Source organism: Plecotus auritus, assembly GCF_963455305.1.
Source record: "Plecotus auritus genome assembly, chromosome: 6".
In the NCBI taxonomy this organism is placed as follows: Eukaryota; Metazoa; Chordata; class Mammalia; order Chiroptera; family Vespertilionidae; genus Plecotus; species Plecotus auritus.
The window spans coordinates 177,006,798-177,018,174 of NC_137773.1; positions in this window are offsets into that span (position 1 = coordinate 177,006,798).

The window sequence follows — 11,377 nt, forward strand, 5'->3', positions numbered from 1 at the left end:
AGAGCTGATCCTCCCTCCTCTGGCCTCCCCAGTCGGCTCCTAGCAACAGCCAACAGCTCTTGCAGTTGCCGGGCAACAGGGAGAACCTGTCAGCTCCTTGGAGGCCAGGCTCACCAGAGGTGGGCCCACACAGACCCCAATGGATGGAGGCGGGGCGGGATGGGGCCCCTGGGAGGTATGGCCGCCTCCAGCCCCAGGTCAGGTTATGTGGCCCTCGCACCCTTCCCACCACTTAGCTCCTCCTATCCAGTCAAGTGCTTTTCCTAGAGAGTCCAGCAAACCCTGCCTCTACCGCTCCAGGCTGCGCCCTCTCCTCTCCGTCTCCAGGGGGGTCCCCAGGGCTATGGCTAGGCCGCTGTGTACTACGCCGGTCACATACGTGCCACTCAGGGGCTCAGAACCCCACTGGATCATCTCCAGCCCAGCTTCCCCCCTGATCACCAGCCCGTGTCCCAGACTGCTCTGAAGGTTCCCCAAGACACTGCCCTGCCCCGCCCCCCCCACGCCACCGCCCACAACCACACACACACTCACACACACACACACACACACTGGCCCTGGTCTTGGGATCCTGACTTCATGAACTCTCACCATCCAGAGCCATGACCACCGCCCCACCCCTGCATCCTGTCAATTTCTTCCCCTCCTCGGCTCCCCTTCAAATGTGTCCCTGTTCTCTGTCCCTGGAGTCTCTTCTTCTAGGCCTCCTGCCTCCCCCTGGCTCTCCGTTTCCCCCACAATTCATCCTCTACACGCAGCAAAGTCACACCACGCTCTTGCTCACAAACCTTCCTTCTACATGTATGTAGATCGACTTCAGAGAGGAAGGGAGAGGGAGAGAGAAACATCCATGATGAGAGAGAATCACTGATCGGCTGCCTCCTGCACGCCCCCTCCTGGGGATCCAGCCCGCGACCCCGGCATGGGCCGTGACTTCCTGGTTCATAGATCAACGCTCCACACTGAGCCACACCAGCCGGCTTACACCCTTCTGTGGCACCCAGTGCCCTGAGATGAAGCCCGCACGCACTTTGGACTGGGCAGGAGGCAGAGCGGGCAGAGTGGAGGTTGACCGCAAGGACTCTGGGGAACAGTCTGCAGACTTGCTGGCTGCGTGTGACTTTGAACAAGTACCAGAAACTCCCCGTGCCTCGCTTTTCTTGTCAGCAAAATGGGCCCAATGTGACTACCTGCCCGCGGCACTGGCTGAGGTCAGGACAAGGGAGGGAAAGTACGTGAAATACGCATGCCCTGGTGGGTGTGGCTCACTTGGTTGGAGCATTGTTCCATACACCAAAGGCCTGAGGTTTCAGTTCTTGGTCAGGGCACTTACCCAGGTTTCGGGTTTGGTCCTTGGTTGGGTATATAGGAGAGGCAGCTGATGGATGCTTCTCTCATATCAATGTCTCTCTCTCTCTCTCTCTCTCTCAAAAAATCAATAAAACATAACCTCAGGGTGAGGATTGTATATATATATATTTTTTTTAAATATATTTTTATTTATTTCAGAGAGGAAGGGAGAAGGAGAGATAAAAACATCCACCGTAGGAGAGAATCATGGATCAGCTGCCTCCTGCACGCCCCCAACTGGGGATCGAGCCCGCAACCCGGGTGTGTGCCCTTGACCAGAATCGAACCCAGGACCCTTCAGTCTGCAGGCCGACACTCTATCCATGGAGCCAAACCAGCCAGGGCTGAAATATATTTTTAAAAAATATTCAGCCCTAACCAGTTTGGCTCAGTGGATAGAGCATCGGCCTGCGGACTGAAGGGTCCCGGGTTCGATTCCGGTCAAGGGCATGCACCTTGGTTGCGGGCACATCCCCAGTAGGAGGTGTGCAGGAGGCAGCTGATCGATGTTTCTCTCTCATCGATGTTTCTAACTCTCTGTCCCTCTCCCTTCCTCTCTGTAAAAAAGCAATAAAATATATTTTTAAAAAAATATTCAGAATGTGCACGGCCCACGGAAAGCCCTCAGTAGGGGTGAGTTGTCACAATAGTAATTTCCGCAAGGCCCCGTAGGTGACCCCGCTGAGGGTGTCCCCGGCTCCCTCCGCTGGCACAATGCCAGCACACCAGCACTCTGCCTCGCCTGCTCCCCCACTCATCCCTCCTCCTCAGCTGTCCTTCCCTGGCTGTGTCCTGGGCTTCCTCCTTCCGGACACACCCCAGCGTCCCAGTGGACGCTCTCACCCAGGCCTCTGATGACAGATGCCTGCAGCACCATCCCCCGGGGTGGCTGAGCACTTGTCAGACTGAATGAATGAATCCCACAAACTCTACCCCGCCCGTCCACTCTGGAGCTGGGAGAGGTGTAAATGACTAAACCCGTGGACACTGAAAGTATTTGCCATAGTTGTGTGTGTGCACAGAAGGGAGAAACCAGGGTCGGGGAGCCTTCCTGGGGGAGGTGCCGTGGGAGAGGAGAGCGACAGGGAGAAGAGCGACGAGGAAGAACAATCCAGGAGGAGGGGACAGGGAGGTGGGACTGGGCGGGTGGCTTTGGGGAAGGGCCGAGGAGAAAACCCAGAGTCACAGCTGGAGGAACCCCTTGCTTTACAGCTGAGACAACTGAGGCCAGAAGGGGCCAGGACCCACCCAGGCCATCTAGTGAGGGGTGTCACCAGCTGCCTTCACTCAGGGACCCAGGCTGGCTTCCTAGCCAGAGGTATGACCTGAACCTGTGCACGCAGCCCAGCACCACTGACTAGACCAGTGGTCGGCAAACTCATTAGTCAGCAGAGCCAAATATCAACAGGACAACGACTGAAATTTCTTTTGAGAGCCGAAAACCGACGTCTGCGCGTGGGCCACGCAGTTTCAAGCGCACTGTACGTGCGCACCCACACGTGGTATTTTGTGGAAGAGCCACACTCAAGGGGCCAAAGAGTCGCATGTGGCCCGAGAGCCGCAGTTTGCCGACCACTGAACTAGACCATAAAAGACAATGAAGGGGCATCGAGCAGAATTGGTGGCACTTCAGCTGGGAGGGAGGTGGCCGCTGCCAGCTCACTGGGAAGCCAGGACAGCCTTGGGGTGATCACTGGCCACAGAGCAGGCCCAGCGTGTCCTGAGGCCCTGGCACTGGCTGGGCAGGGGGCTGGCCAGGGGGCTGGCCAGGGGCTGAGCAGCGAGCAGAACAGAGACCCCTCAGTGGGCTGTGCTCCAGAAGGGGAAGCTGCCGACTTCCCCAAAGGCAGTTTCGGGCGGGTGTGTCTGCCTCACCCTGAGTCCAGAAACAAACAGAACCCCATAGGGATCCCCGGAGCCCAGGATGCCGGCCACCCCGCTTCGGTGGCTCCCAGGCGCAGGGAGTCCCTAGGAGGCCCTGTGACCAAATCACAGCCTGGCAGCCAGCGCCCAGCAGCTTCTGCTGAGACCTCAGTGGCTGGAGCCGCCCCTCCCTGCAGCCCCGCGCCAGGCCCCACCTCCGGGGCCGCCCTGACCTCCTGCTTCCTGCTTCTCCGCCAGCAGCCTCTGAGATTGGAGTCAGCTGCCTGCCTCTCCGTCCTTCCTTCCAGCCCCTCCTTCCAGGCTTCTCCCCCTCCCAGAGAAGCAGTCCCAAGCCTGGGGGGGCCTTGGGGCCCAGGGTACCCCTTCCGGCTCATTCACCTCCGGCAGAGACAATTGTCATTGTCCCGGGGAACTCAGGCCCCAGCGCTCCTTGCCAGAAATTTCTGGATGGGCTGGGGGGCTTCACTTGGAGGGGGGGCTCTGGGAGGAGAGTTCGTCTGTTCAAAGGGTGTTCACTGGGACTCGCTGGTGCCGAGAGCCCTGGGGTCAGGGAGGAGCTGGGAGCCTGCCCTCCGGGAGCAAGCCCAGGAAACAGGACAGAATCCACCGCTTCGGAGAAAACCAACCCAGTGACTCAAGCGCCCCTGGGGTACGCGCAGGAGGGGACAGTCCCAGGAGGGGCCTTGGAATGACGAGAAGGGACCACCTGTGTGACCAGCCCCGAGGAGAGAGTGAAAGGCAGAGGCAGCAAAGTGCAAACACTTTGGGGCAGGAGGGGCCGCGTGGCCCTGGAGCCGGAAGGAGCTCGCCTGGCCAGCGCAGTAAGCGCAGGAGGGACAGCGGTGTGAGGACGGCCTGCCAGAGGCATCCCTGAGGAGTGGGCGGGGAGGGAGTCCCCGGGGCCCCAGGGGATGGAGGCTGAGGTGGGGGTGATCTGAGCCTGTAGCAGGCACCGTCTCTCCGAGCCAGCGACTCAGGTGTGGCCCTGCGAATCCAACTGGTCCTGGCACTCAGGGTGTTGCTGATATGACTGGGGGAGAGCTGCCCAGTGCCTTGGGAGGGGACCCAGGGTGCCCTCAGGGCTTTGGGGCCAAGGTCTGAGCCAAGGCCCGCTTCTTGTCCTTGAAGAGTTCATGGCCCAACTTTGCCACTGTGTCTGCCACCTACACAGTCTCTAAAGGCCACCTCCCCTGGGAAACCCAGGGTCCTTGGGGGGCCTGGGGAACAGTAACCACCCTATGCCCGGAGCCCCTCCTCAGCTCGCCTGGTCCCATGGCTCTCCCTGCCTTGCTGGCCAAAGGCTGGGGCTGGTGGCCTCTCCGGGACTCCTTAGGCCCTGCATTAGCCCTGCTTCCCGGGAGTTAATTCAATGAAAGAGCAAAAAGAGCTCTAATGAAGTGATGCAACAGCAGGCAGCCTGTGATGACGGCTCAGCCGCCTGGGCCCTGGGGCTTCCTGTGGATGGCTGGGAGGATGCGGGCCGGAGCCCTGGGAGCTGGGCTTTGCTCTGCTGTGCTACCAGGAGCCGACGCTGCGACAGGAGCCAACTCGGTAGAGTGAGAGCAGTGGTCGGCAAACTCGTTAGTCAACAGAGCTGAGTTAGAGCAATGAGCCTGGCTGGGGACTGCTTCAGGCTCAGAGGGAAAAGCTTTCGAGACACCAAGGCCCCCGAGGTGAGGACCAGCCTGGTTTGTTCCAAAGCAGGCCAGGCTGCGGGCTCGTCGCGCCAGTGGGTAGTCAGCAGAGGCGGAGCACCGGCGCCGAGGGGCAGGGACAAGTTTAAATTTTGTTCCAAGTGTGACGGAAACGACTGGAGGGCGTTCAGGCAGTGACATGATCTACCATCTACAAGTTCCCTCCGGCTCTGTGAGGGGTAAGGAAGGCAGGAAGGGAGGTAGGGGTGACCCCCAAGTAGTGCAGGAGGTGAGAGTAATGGCGTGAAGCCTGTGGAGACGGGGCTGCTCATGACCCCCAGGAGAACGGAGCTCCGGGGAAATGGGGGGGCGGGGAGGGCGAATAACTGGCTGAGCCTGTCTCCTCCCGGGTTTGGGCTGCTGGGCCCTGCAGGCTTAGCCTCTCCTCCAAATGGACATCGCTCAAGCATTTCAAGAAAACCAGTGTCAAGGGCTTCCATTCGCCCCATTCCTGCGGCCCCACCACCTGTGCGGACCTCTCCCCGTCCCCTGCTGGAGCCCCTTCCCATTTCTCCATCGCTAGGGAGCCTTCCGATCCCCGCTCCCAGGTCTTGGGCAGCGCCAGGCTCCCGGGAACCCCAAGGCTGTCTGTGTCCCACCGGGGACCAGGCCAGGAGGCGCAGGCATGGGGCAGAGCTGCTGGGGTGCAGCCTCGCAGGCCCGGCTGTCCCTCCACCTTCGGCCTCCCGCCCCGACCCCACCCCTGCCCTCACTCCTGCCCTGGGACCCCGAAAACACGCCTGTCCCCGGCCCACCGCAGTCCACCCCCCACACTCCGCCACACACGCCCCGCCCACGGCGGCTCCCCGCTGGGAGCCTCTGCAGCCCCGCCCGACTGAAACCGGAAGTGGTCCCTGCGCGCCGCCCCGCCCCTTCCGGGGCCTCTCTAGGCCGAGTGCGGGATTTCGATGGTCGCCACCGACCCGGCTGGTTCTGCGGGGCAACGGCGCCCCCTGGCGGGCCTGGGGCGCAGCACGAGAGCAGAGGCCCGCGCAGCCCCGCACCTCCCCACTCGCTGTCACCCCGCAACGGGCCTGCCCTCCCGCCTCGTTGGCCCGTCTTCGCCGACCTGCCGCTGCGGGGCCAGAGAGGCCCCCCTGCACAGGCCGGAGCCTCCGGGACGCCCCGACGCCCTCTCCCTGTCTGACCCCCGGCCTCCGGGCCCTCTCCAGCCTCGCCACCCTCAGCCCATCCCCAGACGGTCCCAGGTCACCCGCCTTTCTGCTTCTGCTGGTCCCGGCTTCTTCACACTCCGTCCCAGGACGCCCCCTCGCCTCCCGCTCCCCCAATCCACAGCGTCGATGAGACGCTGATGTGGGTGGTCATCTCGCTGGACACGTCCCCTGCTTCCCGAGGGTCAGGCGGTTCCATGGCCATCGCCTGCGCCCAGCCCACGGCTCGGCGATGAGTGGGGGCTGCGGGTGCCCGGCTGAGTTTGACCTCAAAGACGTGGGCAGGATGGGAGGAGGGGCTGGGTAATGCTTGGAGGGGCTCTCAGAACACTTGGCCAAGGCTGGGTCTGGGAACCCGGCCCCTTTCTCCGGGATCAGGGAGCCCTTGGGGGGCTGCGGCCTTGGCTCCCCGAGGGCCCTGCCAAGTGTAGGACTGGCAGCTCCTCACTCACCTGCCCATGATGCCCGTGTGGAGGGCCCCGCCCCTCCCTGCCCAGAAATCGCCCGCCTGCCTCCTTCCCACGCCTGGAACCTCGCGACCCGCTGCGCCGCCCGCAGCCCACCAGCCGGGCTAGAGGCTGCGGCGCTGGCCGCGAGGGGGCAGCAGAGGCCGCCTCGGCGCCGGGGGAATGAGGTCGCCCGCGCCCCGGGAGCCCGGCGCAGGCAGCTTTGCAGCCTCGCGTGGTGTTGGAAGCCGGTTGCTCCTTTCAGACCCCCCAGGGCTGCTCTTTCTAAATCACTTTGGGCCCACGATCACTGCCCTCCGTTGTTTGCAAGTTAGTCGGGATGGAGGTCAAGGCCGACGCCTGAGGGTTCCCCTGGGCCCCTCCATCTGCTCCTTGGGGTCCCTGGCTGCCTCGTGGACCCAGATGCCCCTCGCTGCCAGCCCGTGGCCACCTGCGCACTCCCCGATGCCAACCGTCCGAGCGCCACCTCCTGCCTCCCAGCTCCGCTCCTCCACATCCTGCCCGGGTCCTTCGCTTACCTCCCACCCGCCATCTTAGCAGCGCCTCCCAATCTCTTACTTACTCCATGGCTGCTTCCTCCCGGGTTTTTAACTAAGATATGTTTATTTATTGATTTCAGAGAGGGAGAGAGAAGTAGAAACATCCATGATGAGAGAGAATCGTGGATCGGCTGCCTCCTGCACGCCCCACGCTGCGGATCGAGCCGGCAACCTGGGCACATGCCCTTGGCGAGAATCGAACTCGGGACCCTTCAGTCACCAGGCCGACACTCTACCCACCGAGCCACACCGGCTGCTGCAACGTTGTCCTCCCCGTCTTCCTGAAAAGCCTCCGTGGGCCCTGCTTCTCTCACTTTGCACACATTTCTGCCCTGGCCTCTCTAGCTCCTGCCCCCTTCTCCTCCACCCGTCCGTCCACTCGCACGTGCCCTCCCTCCACGACCCAGCCCTGGTCCAGGCCCTCGGCAGCCGCTTGTTGGCCCGCCCTCCACCCTCATGTCCGTGAGCAGCTGATGCTGGCCGGCTCCCCGTGCCCACACCCTCCTGGTCCCTCCCCCCGCCCAGCTGCTCCTGCTCAGGGCCTTGGTGGTTCCGCCTCACCTCCCAGCACCGGACAGGAATGTGCCCCGCTCACACCTGCCTGCTGCCCTCCTCTGTCCCAACTCACCTCCCCATCTCCCCCAGGCCCCTGGCTTTCCCTACTGTCCACTCCCTCTGCCTCCCAGACCCAAGGCTCCAGCGCTGGCCACTCTGCTGAACTCGGGTCACACACCCACCGTCCACTGGGCATCTCTATGCGGACGTCCAGCCCGTGTTTCATTGGCAAAACTGACCTCCCTCCCAAGCCTGCCCCTCCCCCAGCCTCCTCCAGCCTCCTCCATCCTCCCCCATCCTCCCCCAGCCTCCCCCAACCTCCTCCAGCCTCCCCCAGCCTCCTCCAGCCTCCCCCAGCCTCCTCCAGCCTCCCCCAGCCTCCCCCAGCCTCCCCCAGCCTCCCCCAGCCTCCCCAGCCTCCCCAGCCTCCCCCAGCCTCCCCCAGCCTCCCCCAGCCTCCCCCAGCCTCCTCCAGCCTCCCCCAGCCTCCTCCATCCTCCCCCATCCTCCCCCAGCCTCCTCCAGCCTCCCCCAGCCTCCTCCAGCCTCCCCCAGCCTCCTCCAGCCTCCCCCATCCTCCCCCAGCCTCCCCCAGCCTCCCCCAGCCTCCCCCAGCCTCCCCCAGCCTCCTCCAGCCTCCCCCAGCCTCCTCCAGCCTCCCCCAGCCTCCCCCAGCCTCCCCCAGCCTCCCCCAGCCTCCTCCATCCTCCCCCATCCTCCCCCAGCCTCCTCCAGCCTCCCCCAGCCTCCTCCAGCCTCCCCCAGCCTCCCCCATCCTCCCCCATCCTCCCCCAGCCTCCCCCAGCCTCCCCCAGCCTCCCCCAGCCTCCCCCAGCCTCCCCCAGCCTCCTCCATCCTCCCCCATCCTCCCCCAGCCTCCTCCAGCCTCCCCCAGCCTCCTCCAGCCTCCCCCAGCCTCCCCCAGCCTCCCCCAGCCTCCTCCAGCCTCCCCCAGCCTCCCCCAGCCTCCCCCAGCCTCCTCCAGCCTCCCCCAGCCTCCTCCAGCCTCCCCCATCCTCCCCCAGCCTCCCCCAGCCTCCCCCAGCCTCCCCCAGCCTCCCCCAGCCTCCTCCATCCTCCCCCATCCTCCCCCAGCCTCCTCCAGCCTCCCCCAGCCTCCTCCAGCCTCCCCCAGCCTCCCCCATCCTCCCCCATCCTCCCCCAGCCTCCTCCAGCCTCCCCCAGCCTCCTCCAGCCTCCCCCATCCTCCCCCAGCCTCCCCCAGCCTCCCCCAGCCTCCTCCAGCCTCCCCCAGCCTCCTCCATCCTCCCCCAGCCTCCCCCAGCCTCCCCCAGCGGGTGCAGTGGCAGCTCAGTCCCTAGATGGGCTGGGCGTCACCTTGACTTGTCTCTGTCCCTCCCCTCTCACCCCAACCCTCAGGGAGCCGTGCCGCCTCTGCCTGCAGGACGAGCCCGGGGTCTGTCCCCGGCCATGGAGCCCCCAGGGCTGGGCCACTCAACGTCTCTGTCTGCACCACTGGGTGGTCCTGTGCCAGGCTCCGCCCGGGCTCCCAGCCCCCGCTCAGAGTCCAGCCTCGGGGCAGTGGCCAGAATGATCCATTTAAGCTTCTAGTGGCTACTGAGTCCTTCCTGCCCCTCCTGTGTCAGGACCCAGAGCTCTTGCCTTTCCCGAAGAAACCGGCCCCTCCCGGCCCCCACGCGCCCCTCCGTGCTCTCCCGCCTCTGCTGACACCGGCCACGTGAGGGCCTGGCTGCCGCCCCGTGGGCCAGGCACATTCTGCCTCAGCGCTCCGCACTGGCTGACCCTCCGGCTGGGACGTCCCCTGAGGCATCCACATGGCTTCCTCCCTCTCCAAACCTCTGATCACGTGCCCCTTTCTCAGCGAGGCCCCCTGACCCTGCACACCCATGTCCATTGCCCTCCCCTGGCTAGTCTGCTCCCTACAGTAGCACCAAGCATCTGCTGACACATGCCGGGACCTACTGACTGTCTCACCTCTCTGGTCTGAATCCCCCAGCCCAGCCAGAACGCAAGTCCCGGGAAGGCGGGCCTCCCCCACGCGCTGCCGCGGGCACAGGTGCGGGGAGGCGCCTGGCTCAGAGGGCTCACGGACACCTGGCGGATGAATGACTGACCCCTCTTCAGTGGGTAGGCCGATGTGCACCTGTGCCCACGGGTGGGTGGGGAGGCGCAGGGGACCCAGACTTAGATGCCTCTTCCTGGTCTCTCTCTCTCTCTCAAAAAAAAAAAAAAAAAAATCTTATTGATTTCAGAGAGGAAGGGAGAGGGAAGAGAGAGAAACATCAATGATGAGAGAGAATCATGGTTCGGCTGCCTCCTGCACGCCCCCTCCTGGGGATGGAGCCCGCACAGGCCAGCCAGGCCCTGGTCTACACTCACTTGCTTCCTGTTACAAGCAGCCATAAGAGCAGCGACGAGAAACCTAGGCCTTTTGTGCTGGACCCTCTGCTGTTCTATCTTGTCAATATTCCAATCAGAACAAGTTTTCGTGTGTGTGGTTTTTGTGGTGTGTTTTTTTTTTTCCAGAGAAATGTTGTGGTTGTTAGTCCGCCCCCAAGGGTATTTCCCCGTTGCTTTTCAGAGAGCAGAAGGGAGGGGAAGAGAGAAACGTCGATGTGAGAGAGACGCATCGATTGGTTGCCTCCTGCAAGTGCCCTGACTGGGGCTGGGGATCGAGCCTGCAATCGAGGTACGTGCCCTTGATCAGAATCAAACCTGGGGCCCCTCAGCCCGCAGGCCGACACTCTACCCACTGAGCCAAACTGGCCAGGCCGACACTCTACCCACTGAGCCAAACTGGCCAGGGCCAGAGAAATTTTTTAAAAGAGGAAAAAAGACCTGGGATCCCTCTTCACAACACAAAAATGCTTAACGCTGACCAGGGGCCTCCTGGGTCCGTGTCTGGGACCGGACAGCGGGGAGGCCAGTCACGCTCCGTCTGTGGACTTGAGCTTGGATGTAGTGTAGTGGCCGCACATCTGCTGCCAGCATCCGGCCAGGGGCGGCCGTGCTGGGAAGCAGAGATGGAGGCCTCCCGGGCAGGGCCCTCCTCGCCCGCTGGGTGCGGTGGGGAGCTACTGCCAGCAAGTCCCCTGCGGCCTCTCTGGATGGAGGGCGGGCGAGGACAGGCCCAGGTCCGTGTGCAGGGCGGCCCCTGCCTGTGCTGCTTCCCGCTCCCAGGAGCCCAGGGTCCGAGGCCGGGCTGCAGCCTCTGATGGGGAAGAAGCCAGAGCCCCGTGTCCAGCTCTTCTGGGATCCTGGGGCTCCCCAGGAGCCAGGCGTGGGGCTGATGAGAATCAGGCGCAGGAAGCACCCCCCCCCCCCCGCCCCCGCGCTGGCACGCCGGGGCCCCAGCAGCCACCAGCCTGAGGAAGTCCTTTCTTCAGGGGCGCCCATGCTGGCAGCTGCCCTGCCAGTTCAAACTGGATTTTTCCTGCTGCCCTTTCCTCAGAGGCCTCGCTGGGCACAGGGTCTCTGCTAATGAGGGTTTGGTGCCAAGACCTGGGCAGCTCCATCCCGCTGGGCCCCGCTGGCTCAGGCCCGCCCCAGGCAATGGTCAGCCTCCCAGCACCCCCCCCCCCCCGTCCCCCGGGGCCGGGCACCTGGGCTGCCCTGTCCTTGCAGCCCCTGCCTGGCCTGGGCGCCCTCGCTCACACTCAGGCCACACGGCTCCCTCACCACCACCACCCAGGTATTGCTGCTGGGCACGGGGCCCTGGACGGGACGGGCAGCGG